Here is a 14,116-nt window from a genome sequence, read left to right as displayed (position 1 = left end):
AGCCAACAAAGGCCCCCATGATAGAAGACGATACAGTGCTACTCTGAGAGCATTAAACCTCATTGTATTATTTAACATATATTTCAATAAATTTTTAAAAGATAGTCAAATTCAGTATAAGTGACTCCCCCAAGAAATAACTCTTATGGGAAGAAATAGCTGCTATTCATCACCATAGTCTACTGAACCAGATCAGGTTTAAACAACTGATCTGGGACAAGTAATATCACTTACGATATTACTTACATTTTAAAAGACTCGCCCAGGTAGTCTAGAGGTTCTGAATCACAAATCCACCTTACATTAACATGTATTCAGTGCCTATTATGTTGCAAACTTTGTCTTAAACATTGTTTTATTCAGTTCATGTGCTATAAGCTAACACCCCAATACCTGGCTTCTTCTCATCAACAGATATCAATATTAGGCCAGGTGCAGTGGCTCACACCTGTAATCCCAGCACTTTGAGAAGCCAAGATAGGTGGATCACCTGAGGTCAGGAGTTTGAGACCAGCCTGGCCAACATGGTGAAACCCCATCTCTACAAAAAATACAACAATTAGCCTGGTATGGTGGTAGGTGCCTGTAATCTCAGCTACTCAGGAGGCTGAGGCAGGAGAATTATTTGAACCCGGGAGGCAGAGGCTGCAGTGAGCCAAGATTGTGCCACTGCACTCCAGTCTGGGCAACAGAGTGAGACTCTTTCTGAAAAAAACTAACTAAATAAATAAATAAAATGCTTCTACCAAACCCAAACCCAAACTCCCTCAACTACATCTCCCTCTCTATGTTCTTTCTTCCTTTTTTTTTGAGACAGAGTCTCGCTCTGTTGCCCAGGCTGGAGTGCAGTGGCACGATCGTGGCTCACTGCAACCTCCACTCCCTGGGTTCAAACAATTCTCCTGCCTCAGCCTCCCCAAGTAGGTGGGATTACAGGCATGCATCACCATACCTGGCTAATTTTTGTATTTTTAGTAGAGATGGGGTTTCACCATGTTGGCCAGGCTGGTCTCGAACTCCCGGCCTCAAGTGATCCACCCACCTTGGCCTCCCAAAGTGCTGGGATTATAGGCATGAGCCACAGTGCCCAGCCCTTTTCTGTTTTCAACAACCAGGTTCGATGTATCCTAATGCCTTCTTGTCCCATTGGATGACAAAACCCTTTTGTTCAAAGCTGAGTTGTCTGTGGGATCTCAAGCCCTATTCTTTACTCACTTGCTCCCTGGATCTTCAGTCTCTCCTGTATCCAGCCCCCTGCCCCTGCCCCACTCCCCTACCATATGGACAAATGCTAAGGTGAAACTCCATGAAGGCAGGCTTTGCATCTGTCCGATTCACTGCTATCTCCCTCGTGTCTGCCATAGTGCCTGACTCAAAGTAGGGACTCAATAAGTATTTTAAAAGAATAACTGAAGGGCTCAATAAGTATTTTAAAAGAATAACTGAGGTCTCTCCAATCGAAAAAAAAAAAAGATATTTCCTTTGATTTCAAACTTCCCTTGGCCATGGCTCTTTCTCTTCCTTCCCTCCAAGGTAAGGTCTACACTTACTGTCTCCACTTCCTGTTGACCATCCATTCCTGGTTTGTAAGGCCCGGTTTGCCCTAGGGATCCACTGAAATTCTGTTAACGTTGCCGAGGTCCTCAAGGTTGTAAAATTTAAAGGAGGCTATTTAGTCCCTGACTGCCTTGTTTGCTCTGACGAATTTCTCAATCTTGGCCACATCTTCCTTATTTTTATTTATTTATTTATTTATTTATTTATTTATTTGAGATGGAGTTTCGCTCTGTCGCCCAGGCTGGAGTGCAGTGGCGCGATCTCGGCTCACTGCAAGCTCCGCCTCCCGGGTTCACGCCATTCTCCTGCCTCAGCCTCCCGAGTAGCTGGGACTACAGGCTCCTGCCACTGCTCCCAGCTAATTTTTTTGTATCTTTAGTAGAGACGGGGTTTCACCGTGTTAGCCAGGATGGTCTCGATCTCCTGACCTCGTGATCCACCCGCCTCGGCCTCCCAAAGTGCTGGGATTACAGGCTTGAGCCACCGCGCCCGGCCACACCTTCCTTCTTGAAACTCCTCTGGTTCTTATCTTACCTTTCTGGTTGCTTCTTTCCACATACTTCAAAGGCTTTTCTTCCTGTGTTTGACTTCGTCCTCTCCCCTCATTTCACCTGCTGTTTTGGGCAATCTCACCTAATCTTTTGGTGTCAAGCACCACATTCTGATGAGCCGGCTGCTGATGACAGCAGCTGACTTCTATTGAGTACCATGCACTTTGCATATGTTGTCTCATTTAACCTTTGTAACATTTATCCGCTAGAGCCCACTATGATGAACTAGGAAACTGAAGCCTGGAGAGCTTGAGTCACTTATCACAGGAGATGGGGGGCAATTTGCACTTGACTCTAAAGCCCATCCCCTTGACTGCTGCACAAGAATGCATCTACCACATACACCCTAATGGTGCCCAAGTGTTCTGCTCCCACAGAAGCTTCCTTCCTGAGTTCCAGATACATATAGGCCATTAAATATTTCTATCTGGATAGCCTATAGGCTCCTAGGCCTGAATTTAGTTATTTTAAAGCTAACTCAGTCTCATCTCCCTCCTTCCCAGAATTTCTTTTCCCTCCTATGTGCTGTATCTAGGTGAATAGCATCACTATTCACTGAATGGCCAAGGGGTCATTCAGATTCCTTCTTCATCCTATTACTACCTCTAACTGACTTCACCATCCACTCTTTGTTTTTTGTCCTAGAGAAAAGGTGCCCCATCCTTCAATCCACCCATCACATATTTCCTGGAGTAACTTAATCGACACAAAATTTATCATGTCACACCCCTGCTAAAAATTCTCTAATAATTCCCCCCATACAATCTGAACTCTTCTACATGGCATATAAGGTCTCTCAGGAATCTGGCTGTGTCTGTATCTCCAACTTTATATTCTCCCCTAAAATGCCCTCCTTGGTGCACCTTTTGGCTCTGAAGATAGAGAACTAGTTATGGTTCCCCATTTCTCATGCCTCTGAGCCATGGTGCATACTGTTCCTCTCTCCTCAGAATATAATCCCTGCCACAAACTGCAAAGGGTCTGAGATTTTACCTTACTTGCAAAGTAACACGTTAGCCTGCCAAAAGTTAGCCTGCTGGTAGAAAACATGAGACTCCTGGGTTGGAGACGAAGGACAATTTATTACTCAGAGCACTCACAGTAGCCAGACAGTCAGCATTTCTGTTGGTTCCCTGAGCCCCAATTCCCACAGGTCAGGTGACATCTGTATCATGGTGGGTTACAGGAAAGGCAGCTGAGTTTAGGGAGTTGGAATATTTTATAGTGAGAAGTACAGGAAGCAAGCATGTCTGCCCTTTGCTCCAGAGGAAGACTCTATTTCTATCTTCCATGACTGTTTGCTGTAGAAACATGATGGAAAAGGTAGTTTGGAACACAGGCACTCAATGCTTTGCTTCCAAGATGTGTAGAAACAGGAAGGACCCATGGAGAGCCGTTTCCCAACAGTCTCCATCCTTGTCTTCTATTTCCAACTGGTACTTAAGTCCTGCCTCAAGCAAGCAGCACCTCTTTTTTCCAAGGTGTTTTAGGGCATGTATCAGCAGGCTTTTCTGCACTTTCTACCCAATCACCATATTTAAGCGTTTGAATAGGTGTCCCTCAAGAAGACCGTAAGCTTCTTGAACTCTTAAGGTTTGGGGTTTCCAAAATCAGTATTCAAATTTTAAACCTTTTCTGAACTGGAACTGAAGTCTATTCTTTTTACTCTATGTTTTTCTGTATAATATATATACACAATGCTAAGAGCAAATTTTTGTAATATAATTTGAACATAAGTCATAGCTAATTTTTTATTTCAAATGTTCAAGAAATAAAAAATAAAGCAATACTTTATTTACAGCTCAGGCATTTCATGAAAGTAAAGTCCCTGACTGTTCTTTAAAGCACAGCTTCTCCTAATAATGAAAATGGACTTGAAGTTCACATAATCCCATAAATAATGATCTCTCTTTCTCTTTATTCTCTCTCTCACAGGTGAAAACGACATTAAATGTCTGGATCGACTTCTACTCCTGTAACAGAATCTGTTTCATGTTCTAACTGTTGACAGCTGCTAATCCCAAAACATGTTTAAAGAAGTACTAGAATTATTACAAAGGATAAATCTGAGCTCTATCAATTATTTTAGATGAGGCAGTTATTAATATAGTGGCAACAAGCATAGCAGAATTACTTTCAATTTCCTTCTTAGAGTATAGATGTACACAGTACAAAAAATTCAGTCATTTAAATCAGTTGATAATAATCAGTCATCAAATGAGTCCTGCCATTTCATTGACAAAACTATTTGAATGCCTGAAGTTTTTTTTCACCCAGCTGTAGCATGTTCTTAGCTTCTCTGTAAAAAGTAGATTAGACCTTAGCACTGTTCATAAACTATCAAATAATAAGTTCTACCTCCAACATAGCTATAATTATTTATAAGCAATTCAGATTCTGCTAATATAAGATTCAGTGTAACTTAGATCAGGTGAATATCTACATTACTTGTCAATAAAAACTTCCATAACAGAGATAAACTATGCAAATAATATTAGGGATTTGGTGCAAAAGTAACTGCAATTTTTGCCATTAAAAGGAATGGCAAAAACTGCAATTATTTCTGCACCAGTTTAATATTAACAAACCATTCGATTATTTTTTAAAGCCATCTCAATCCACATTATTTGCACTCAACCTTTCACCATTCTTTAAGCCCCAGATAGAGCCTCCTATTCCAAGGAGAACTCTTATGTTTCATACCCTCAGCAAGAAATACTGTGATTCCAATGAGCTTCTAGTAATGTTCTTGTTAGTAGAGTTGTCTGTGTACACGCCCTATCCCTCTACAGAGAACCTGTGTATTCTGCACAACTCCCACCTAGCACAGTCTTTAAACATAGTAGCTACTCAAGACACAAAGATGTCCTTTATTAGAACAGTTTCAATAATCTTGTTAATGTGTCCTGCTATGCTACATATCTCTGGCAGCATACACTCAGAATCATAAAATTTTAAAGCTAACAAGGTCCTTTTAAGCCATTTAGAAATTTCCCTAATATTTGAAATGAGGCAACTAGATTCTGGAAAAGTTAAGTGGCTTGTCCAAATTTAGTGACAGAATTGGGACAGTCCAAGTCCCTGACTCCCATCCAAGTGCTGCAGAGAACCCCAACTTCCTCATGAAAACACTTTCAAGTGTGAAGTTGAAAAAGCAAGTTACTCAGCTTCTCCAAATCTTGTTTATTCTTATAAGAGAATGGAACAAGATCATTCCCAAGTTTTCTTCCATCTCTAAAATCTGGTGAATCTTATTTTCATAATGTATAATACCAAATGTCCCCAACATTGTGTGGGGATGGAAAGCTGCTCCCATCTTCCCTTAAAGAACAAAAATGTGGGGGAGGTACATGAAGAAAGGATGGGAATTATTGATCAGGAAGTGAGAGAAGCAAGGGTAGGTATTAGTAAGCTGCTTATTGGGAACCCCCTTTCTTCCTAGCCCCCTCCACTCCTTCACAGCAAACTACAGAGAGCAGGATGGGGACTTTATAGTAACTAACAGTACAACAGCCTCTGCACCTTCAGCCCTCACCTCCTCAGAATGCTGGTGGGAGTGGGTAGGGAGAGAAGAAAGGATGAATGGAGGGGTGCTAGTGGCCTCTAGCTCTAGACCAGATTAGGAACCGGCCAATATTGATTAGCTGTTGGGGACCCCAGAATGGACAGGAAGTCCCCAGGCGGCTACTCATATTGCTCTGTGAATCAATGGTTTAATTTCTCTGTTCTTTATGCCAGATGGAGTGAGCATGCACCTGAACAGAATTATACTGCAACCTGAAGTACTCTAATCCCATGCAGTAGGCTCACTGGCTTGGCTACACTCTTCATCCACTTCCTCCACAGGATTCCACCCCAATGGGAGCAGTGTGTTCCTCACCCAGGAATCCCACAGGGAGCAACAACCCTTGGAGCAGAGGCTGTTTCACCATTGCATGGAGCTCCTGAAACCAGTGGTTCTAAATGTTTTCATCATCAAGGATGCTTTAGTACTGGGGTGTGCCTCTCTAATTTGACATGTAAAGTAATGATGCTTTTGAATGACTTCTTTCTCATATAAATTATTATTATTATTTGAGACACAATCTCACTCTGTCACCCAGGCTGTAGTGCAGTGGCGTGATCTCAGCTCACTGCATCCTCTGCCCCCTGGATTCAAACAATTCTCCTGCCTCAGCCTCCCTAGTAGCTGGGATTACAGGTGTGTGCTACCATGCCCGGCTGATTTTTGTATTTTTGGTAGAGATGGGATTTCATCATGTTTGCCAGGCTGGTCTCCAACTCCTGACCTCAAGTGATCTGCCAGCCTTGGCCTCCCAAAGTGCTAGGATTACAGGCACGAGTCATAAATTAGAGCCAACTCGAGGCTAGTCCTTTAGAATGGCACTGTCACTTCCTATATTCTCTTCATTGCAAAGGAAAAAGGGTGGGAAATGGGCGAGTGTCCTAGCTTGCCCTCAGAGATTATGTATAACCCTCCCACCTGCAGTGTTCCTTTAAGTTATTCTGCTAAAAGTAAAAAGAATAGTTACCAACACATTATCATAGTGTGTTTATTAACTGATTTAACTTACAAAACGTTGGACAATAAAGGAATATTATCATTGAACAGTGGCACAGAAAAGTGAGGTCACCTGCCCAAGGCCATATTATAAGAAGTGGCAGAATCGGGATTTGAACCCAGGCCCTTTGGCTCCAGAGTTTGCTTGCTCTTAACCACTTTGCTAGAGCAATATCTGCTGCCCACCTACCACTTCATGGACATTTTACATTCATAATCTTCTGTACGTTCACAAAGCTGAGAAGTAGGTTTTTTCATGCTCATTTCACCACAGGGTTCCCTCACTAATAAACTGTGAAAGCGGCATTTGAATCCATATCTGTCTTATCCACAAACTTCTGTTGTTTCTCATAGATGATATCCAAAGATCCCATAGATCTTTAGATGGGAATAACCCTCAAATATCTTTCCAGTGGATTAGCTGGGTTGTTCTATCTAAATTTTGCTTGGCCTCAGCAATCCAAACCTAATATCAAAATTATACTCTAAAAGTATAAATTAAACATAATAATAGCAATAAATAATATTGAGTGCTCACTGTGTACCAGGCACTGTTCTAAGCACTTTGCATGTATAAATTCACTAATTCTGGCAACAAATCTATAGGGCTTACCTAATTTGGAGGTTTAGATTTGCTGATTATATAAAATGTGCTGATAAATAAATGCATTGTCTTTTTAAGAGAAAAATAGCTGTTGTTCATCTCAAAGGAGACAGGCACACTCAAAATTAAATGCCACTTTGTTGGTGCTAAAATGTATTTCCTACATTCTGCACAGCTTCATAAAAACCTACATATCAAGAGTTTTTCAGTTGGCTCAAATATGACAAATCTTTTTCTAAGCATTTGAAATCTGAAAAGGGACACATTGCCCCTGCATCTAAGACCTCATCAAATGGAAATTTTGGCTTAGAAATGTCAAAAACCGGTCGGGCGCCGTGGCTCACACCTGTAATCCCAGCACGTTGGGAAGCCAAGGTGGGTGGATCACAAGGTCGGGAGTTCAAGACCAGCCTGGCCAAGATGGTGAAACCTCGCCTCTACTAAAAATACAAAAATTAGCCAGCCATGGTAGAGCACGCCTGTAGTCCCAGCTACTTGGGAGGCTGAGGCAGGAGAATCACTTGAACCCGGGAGGCGGAGGTTGTAGTGAGCTGAGATCGCACCACTGCACTCCAGCCTAGGCGACACAGCAAGACTCCTTTCAAAGAAAAGAAATGTCAAAAACCTTGAAGATGAAAACCTTCATGTCTTTTGTGAAGAATCTGGTCTAAAGATATTTTTTATTGGAATTTGGGGTTGGAAAGGAAGAAAAGTCAGTGAAGGAAATTGTAAGGTAACAGTTCTGACTGACAACCTAAATCCTTTGTCATCACTATAAGGATACAAACCCCAACACTACTCTACTGCTGAATGGACTCAGTGGCACGACCATGTTTCACTGCAACCTCCGCCTCCTGGCTTCAAGCGATTCTCCTGTCTTAGCCTCCCAAATAGCTGGGACTACAGGTGCATGACGCCATGCCTGGCTAGTTTTTGTATATCTATATTTTTGTAGAGACAGGGTTTTGCCATGCTGGCCAGGCTGGTTTCGAACTCCTGACCTCAAGTGATCCACCTGCCTTGGACTCCCAAAGGGCTGGGATTATAGGCATGCCACCATGCCTGGCCATGGACTCAGTCATTTTAATGAGCAGATTTTACTTCTCAAGTTTAATGACCAGGAGATGAAACCTGCTGAGAAATATATAAAATATTGAAACTAATGTGGTCATTAAACTTGAGAAGGGCAGCACGGTAGACCGGAAAAGGGCAAAACAAATGATCCTGAGACACCCACACGTATACAGGAAGTCCCCAAATGGGCTGTGACACATTTTCAGTTCTCTGGGAATCTGAAAAGAGCAAAAACTGGGGACCTACAGAGAAATGCTGTGGAGAGAGTAGGAAGGGCTTCAGGGAGCTGCCATTCTGTCAGATCAAATTAAAAGCATGCTCAAAGACAGAATCCTCTTGAGCCCCTTGCTCTCCTCCCTACCATCTACTCTGCCAGAAAGCTGGTGGCCAACAAAGCAGGCAGCTGTGGTGCCTACTCCAGGCACCAAGACAACTGAAGATGCTGCTGTGAACACAGAAGAGGTAACAGCCATGCTGCTTGGTTCAGGCTCCCCACTGCTTGCCAGTGGTACATCCTAGAAGATCCTAGAATATCTGGACCACAAAAAAGCCACCCACCCACATCTGGCTCTGCATAACGGTACATCTCATTGTGATTGCAGCCTTCCTGGTCAGAGCTGTCTTCTAGGGAAGTGGGGGACAGGGATTATCAACCAGCTGGATAATGAGGAAGAAGGGACAAGCTCTGTTGCTTCAGAGTTGCACGTTTCCTCCTAATACCCACTAGTGTTTTGACAAACTGTGCCTTATGGGACACCAGGTCAACACTGCATGACTGCCACCCAACCAGAAATGCTGTCATGGTGAAAAGGGGAAGCCCCAGCACTCTCAGTGGGGTAGATAACAACAGACTATGACAAGGAGACTCGCTTGCAAAATTTTCCTTTGAAAACGTAATGTAATAATTTATAACTACACCAGTGATTTTTTTTCCTGTTCTCGTTTGCAAATGACTGGACAAATCCACAGGAAAGAAATTATTTTAATTATCACCTGATGATTTTATTTCCTGCTTTGAACCACTTAGTCCCTTCCATGTCTCCTTGCACTCAATAGTGTTAGAATGCTCTACTTGTATTCACTTCAGAAAATGTCCCCTAAACTCTTTTTTTTTAAAGAGATGGGATCTCACTTTGTCACCCAGGCTCCAGTGAGGCAGCACAGTCATAGCTCACTACAGCCTCGAACTCCTGAGCTCAAGTGATCCTCCTGCCTCAGCCTCCCAAGTAGCTGGGACTACAGGTGGGTGCCACCACCCCTAGCTCATTTAAAAAATTTTTGTAGAGATGGGGTCTCACTATCTTTCTGAACTCTTGGGCTCCAACGATCCTCCTGCCTCAGCTTCCCAAAGCGTGGGGATTACAGGTGTAAGACACTGCCCCTGGCCTAAACACTTTATATGATACCTTTTAACTCACAGCTATGGCTACTATCCAGTAGCACATGTTATGTCAATGGTTACTAACAGATAAATCTGGAGAGAAAGCGCTTGTTGGGGTCTTATTTTTCTATAACATGCTAGAAAAAAATAACAAGAAGCAGGCAGACTGTGAGACTATGACAGCATTCAATTTCAAATCGTTGTAAAACACCTGTTTACAAAAGCCGTTAAACCTTTTCTATGCAAACTCTTTCATGCCATGTCCTTATTCCTTAAGACAGCTCCCAGAAAGGAGTTGATTATGACGCACACCTCTTTCCCAACCAAGAGAAGCCATCTCAACTCTAGAAAAAGGTGCCGAACTCACCTGTCCAGGTATTCCTAACCCACGGGAGTGACAGAACACGAAGAGTCAGAAATATAAAAGGTCGTTCTGCGAGGTGGATTCCCAGCCTCTGGGAGCAGCCCTCTTTTCATTCTTCCACCCCAATCCCTCCCACATACAGCTGACTTCCAAAACACAACAAAAACCAGAGGTGGCCATTCTCCAACTCCTACCAATCCCAGCTCACATCTAGGGAAGAAATTTCTGCCCTCCTAAACAAGGGTTTTGGACCAGGGCCTCTGCATTCAGCTTAGGTCCAGTACCCAGTACAAAAAGTTTAGAAGTTTGAACTTGTACAGATAGCTGAGTTTCTTGGGTGTGACCTATTTAAACCAGGTCATTTTTAAATGCTCTTTCAAAGTCTGATTTTATTAATAAATGAAATCATCCCATCATAAAGGAAACAATGAGAAATCTATGAAGTGAAAACATATCCATTAATATGGGGCACCCTGAAAATTAAACTGTTTGGTGGAAGGAACAACCATCACTTTCAATTTCTTTTTAAAGCAACTTCCAGAGAATAAGCTATGTTAAGTAAAATCAAAACAGGAAGAGCCACATCTAAGTGGATTTCAAACAAAATGATACCTCTTTGAAAAAAAACAAAAACAAAACCTTAATATCTGGTGAAGTTTGAAGGGGTCTCATAATCACAGCCATCAGGAAGCGGCTAGAAACAATTAAGCAGGGTTTCAAAATGACTGGTACAGGATGTGCCCATAGAAAGAAATGTTGCGCGCACTGGTGGAGCTGCCAAAGTTACTACTGCAAAGTACCCTGAACTTTTAAAGCGTGGCTTGGGGTCACTCTGACCACACTCTTCCCAATCTGGTCGCCTTGCAAACACGCTAGCCCTAGAGATATTTGGCGGGAGGGGGGAGGGGAGAGATGCGCGGACCAGTGAGCGGGCGGGGGTGGGGGGAGAAGCCGGCGGAGCTCTCGGGTCGCTAGCAACATCAAGGTTTCGCTTTCGTCCAAGGGTTGCGGGGTGTAGGGGGCAACGAGATGGCAATGAACTTCCTCCCCCGAGAGACCCCGCCGGCCAGGCCAGCAGGAGCGTCCGTGGGCGGCCAGATGCCTTCCCCTCCGCGGCGAGGCGGGGCACGGGCGTGTTGCGGGAGGGGGCGGCAGCGATGCCCCGGGAGGGGGCAGCCGCGATGCCCCGGGAAGAGCCAGCGGGGTGGCCAGGACGAAGCCCCAGAAGGCGCCTTACCTGTGCCGCGGCGCGCTCAGAGCCCGGGGCCGGGCCGGGACGCGCAGGTGCTTGGGGGCATCCTGGGGACGGCCTGGGCGGGCGGGGCGTCCATCGTGCCCGGCTGGCTGCACTCTTACTGCCGCGGGGGGCCAGGGAGGGGGCTCCCCTCGGCTCGGCGCCCGCCTCTTCTCCACCCAGCTGAGGACACAGCGGGTCCCGCGGCAGCGGCAGCAACAGGCACCAGCGGACGGTGGCGGCACCAAGAGCAGCAGCCGAAGAGGAGGAGGAGGAGGAGGAGGAGGAGGAGGAGGAGGAGGAGGTGTCTACGCGCGGCTCTCGTTTCCTCCTCCCAGCCTGGGCGAGCGCGCGGGAGGCGAGGGGAGGACAGAAGCCGGGATCTCCCCACTCGATCGCTGGGGAGCTGGGAGGAGGACTAGGTGTCCTCCTCCTCCCCACTGCGCCGTGTGACTGTGCCCGGGCAGCACGGCCCGGACGGGCGAGTCACACGCGAGCAACAGCTGCTGCACTGCGGGTCCGCCGCGGCCTCCCTCCCCTCCTTGCCACCCCCCTCCCCCAAGCCCGCGGGCCATCCTCAGCCAGTGTCTGTGGGGGGAATGCGGGGGAGGTACTCGGGCCGCCGCCCCATCCAGACCCCTGCGCAGGATCTGGGCACAGCGTTTCCCTGGGGAGCCGGGGGCGCGGGGCCCCACGCGTGATGCAGGCCCTCGTGGCGGGATGTGCAGTCGCACACCCTGTCCTTGGCGGCCTATTTATAGCAGGTGGCACTGCCCGCCGCTCGCTCGGCCTGAGTGGCTCTCAGCAGGTGGCACAGCCTGCCCGCTCTCCGCGCTCCCGAAGGCGCCTCCCCTCATCTGCACCCTCCTCTTCTCCCTCCGAAACAGACGTGGTGGAAACTGCACACAACATGGGGGGCGGGGGCCGGGGGCGACCAAGCCACCTGGCTCTCCCCCGCCTTACCCCTTCTCCCCGTCCTTGGAGGATGGCAAGGGGTGAACTGAGGCACGGATGCCCTATGGGGCGCTGGCATGCGAGGCAGGAAAATCAGGGACTCTGGGAAACAACGAAGGCGAAGTGCCCTCCCGGGATTAAACACCAGGAAACTCCATTTCTAACCAATTGCGAGAGTGACGCAGAGCCTGGATTAGGCGCTTTTTCCTGCCCCGCGCGCCCGGCACACGCGCAGGAACACACACCACACGCACACGCGCACCCCGGTGTGCATGCCCCGATCAGGTCTGGGGACATTCCCAGCGCTGTTGTAGAGTGCAAGGAAAGACACGGAGGAGATGTGAAAAGCGGGACAGAGCCCCCTCCCTAAGACTAGGGGATGGCAGTGTGCAAGAAACAGGCGAAGCTCCCAGATCCCTATCCCACCAGGCACATAGGCGCAACGTCACTCGCAGGGTGGGGAGAGGGATCTGAGAAAAGTAAGAAGCATCACATCCTCTCCAGAGAAGAGTCCGCAGGGAGGGGAGAGCCGGGTGCTCGGAGGAGGCAGTTCCAGACCCCCAGGTGGCATCCTTCTGGATTTTTTTACTTAATGTAGCTGGAGGTGGACTTTAGGGAAGTGGCTGAGCGTTTGAGCTGTACGGTTGGACTTGAATCCAAATCCCAGCAGGTGTGGTTTAGGCAAGATGCTGGACCTCTGGTCTTCATTCTCTTACCTGCTAAATGGGACCAATACACACCTTACAAGATCTTTGTGAGGACAAAGCAGGAAAGTGTAAGTAAAGTGGCCAGTGCAGTGACACAGATGTACATGGTCCTCAACTAAAGGCAGCAGCTATTATCAATATTACTGTGGCCCAGGAGGCAAATACAGGGTCAAGGTTCCTCATCGTACCAAGAACAGTGTCTTCCTTGAAGCCCACTGAGGCTCTCATAGGCTTTTAGATTAGGGCTGTCTTATGGCATTCCCTGATTTCTCTGGATGCTTACATCCAGGGGAGGTATGTTTAAGTGGACCCAGGAGTTTTATTCACAACTTGACTTAAAACTCTCACAATAGTGGTAGCTATTCTTTATGGAGGCGTTAGTCAATTTGAGGTATTGTGCTAGATACTGTCCTTATATATTGTTGCTAATTTGCTCAAAAACTCTGCAGGGCAAAGATTGTTAAATTCATTTGACTAAGGAGAAAAATAAGAGGTTAGTGCCTACAGGGTTAGTGGGTGTTGGAATCTCCAAGATCCAAAGCCCTTTATAATATACTTGCTCTCTGGCCACTGTGTAGCCCTCAGCTCGTTCTTTGTCATTGAATAGTTATTTGTGTGCATAGCCTCAACTCTTTTTTAAGAATTATACAGTCATAAATACTGTAATGAGTAGAATGTTAACTGGGTTATGGAAATTATTCTTTAGGTTACAAGACCAGGTAAACCAGTTAAACCATATTGTTATCACTTGGATCATATCCCAAATTGTTTCATGTTTTTACCTTCAACTCTGTTGTAGAATTTTCTCTCCCTGTCTGCAGTGACCTGCTGCACACATTTACCTCCAGAGTGCTAGGATGTCGAGAAAGGTACACTATCATTCGTTTCATTGACACTCTAAACTGCTTTTTGCATGTAACCCACCAGAGGACGGTTGAAACTGTTACCTAACAACCCTGCTTGCCAGGCCCTGCTCCTGCGAAAAGAAGTCAGGCCAAGGGGAACAGAGATAATTTGCTGGGCTCCGCTTACAGAACATCCTGGCCAGAGCCCCTTCCCATCCTGCCACTCCACTACCTTCTCTTTCCCTCACTTGCTCACCTCCTCTACCCTCTCTTCACCCGTACCC

At 46.1% G+C, this 14,116-nt stretch overlaps 1 protein-coding gene across 11 annotated transcripts in view; it reads right to left on the bottom strand.

Annotated features, from left to right (window-relative positions):
- Nucleotides 1-11,603, bottom strand: part of TBC1D1 (TBC1 domain family member 1) — a 255,708-nt gene extending 244,105 nt beyond the window's left edge. For 5 of the 11 annotated variants that reach the window (XM_054553820.2, XM_024245846.3, XM_024245847.3 and 2 more), the window contains exon 1: nt 11,330-11,588. The gene's annotated coding sequence lies outside the window, so the exon portion shown is untranslated. Of the gene's footprint in view, nt 1-11,329 lie in introns of all 11 variants that reach the window. The other 6 variants (XM_024245843.3, XM_024245844.3, XM_054553822.2 and 3 more) reach the window with 2 other exon arrangements.
- Between the last annotated feature and the right edge of the window lie 2,513 nt (nt 11,604-14,116).

The sequence above is a fragment of the Pongo abelii genome, chromosome 3 (assembly GCF_028885655.2).
Source record: "Pongo abelii isolate AG06213 chromosome 3, NHGRI_mPonAbe1-v2.0_pri, whole genome shotgun sequence".
In the NCBI taxonomy this organism is placed as follows: domain Eukaryota; kingdom Metazoa; phylum Chordata; class Mammalia; order Primates; family Hominidae; genus Pongo; species Pongo abelii.
This window is presented reverse-complemented; position numbering and strand designations above follow the sequence as displayed.